This window comes from Mirounga leonina, unplaced genomic scaffold (assembly GCF_011800145.1).
Source record: "Mirounga leonina isolate KUSES-001 unplaced genomic scaffold, KU_Mleo_1.0 Mir_101609, whole genome shotgun sequence".
Lineage (NCBI taxonomy): Eukaryota > Metazoa > Chordata > Mammalia > Carnivora > Phocidae > Mirounga > Mirounga leonina.
Genome location: NW_023270164.1, coordinates 2487868 through 2489120, shown reverse-complemented (window position 1 = coordinate 2489120; position 1253 = coordinate 2487868).

Below are 1253 nucleotides of genomic sequence, written 5' to 3'. Positions count from 1 at the left end.
GCTGGGGTTAGAATACTCCTGACTGCTGTGCTCACATTCCCTGTCCAGGTGCCAGTCCAATGATGGATCAGCGCTCTTCCTCTTTGCTCTGTTCACTCCTTCAGCCCAGCAATACTACTTCGCTGAATGTTCAGGAGTCCTGCCGTTTGTCACATCCACATCACTATCCAATCACACCCCTCCAGTGATGAAGAAGGGCTCCTGCTCTTCATCCCATTCACATATATGTCCCATGAGAGCTTTACGCTGATGTATAATCCTCTTGCTGCTGCTGAAGTCCCCCGTCCAGTCACACCATCAAGATGCTGATACAGAGGTCTTTCTCTTTGCCCCATTCACACACCCTCTCCACTTTCATAATTGGGCCAATGGTATGGAGAGGTTCCTCTTTGCCCAGTTTCCATTTGCAGCTTTGCAGTGGTGATACGAGGATCTTAGTCTTTGCCCTGTTCACACTCCCCCTCTACTTAACGTGACTGCACCCATGCTTTGAGAAGGTTCTTCTTTGCCCTGTCCTCATCAACTTTCTATTTGTACCACTGTAGCGGTGATAAAAGCATCTTTCTTTGTCCCACTCCCACTCCACTCCCAGGTATACACGGCCATATTGATGCAGTTTTTTCCTCTTTGCCCTTTTCACATTCCCTCTCCACATACACAACCACAACAGATGACATAGGGCAGCTCTTCTGTGCAGTTCATAATCCCCCCTCTGTTACAGCACTACACTTGTGGTTTGAGGATGCTCCTAACTGTCCTTTTTAAACCCTGTGTGGTTACACCTATAGACTCATGTTTTGGGTTTCCTATTATTTGCCCAGTTCATATCAACTATCCAGTACTGCACTGCTGGGGTAGGATTCCTTCCTTTACCAAATTCACATCACCTCTCCAGTTACACCAATGCACTGAAAGGGAAGGACGCCAACTCTTGGTCCTGTTCAACTTGCCTATACTCCACTGGGTGATGTGTGGGTTTTGTCTTTGCTCCTTTTATACCCCTAACAACCAAACCGGTGATGTGGGGTTGCTCCTGCTCATGCGGTTTACTTCTCCTTTCCAGCTGCCACACCATCCTGCTGGCGCAGGGATGCTTGCCTTGAGCTCTTCACATGCCAGGCATGCACCGCTGCACGGATGGTGCAGGACCCTTGCTGGCTCTATATTCAAGCCCTGCCCAGGGAAGGACTGGGCTGATGTATGGTACCCCTCCTCATTGCCTCAGCTACATGCCATGCCCATTCCTACCATGG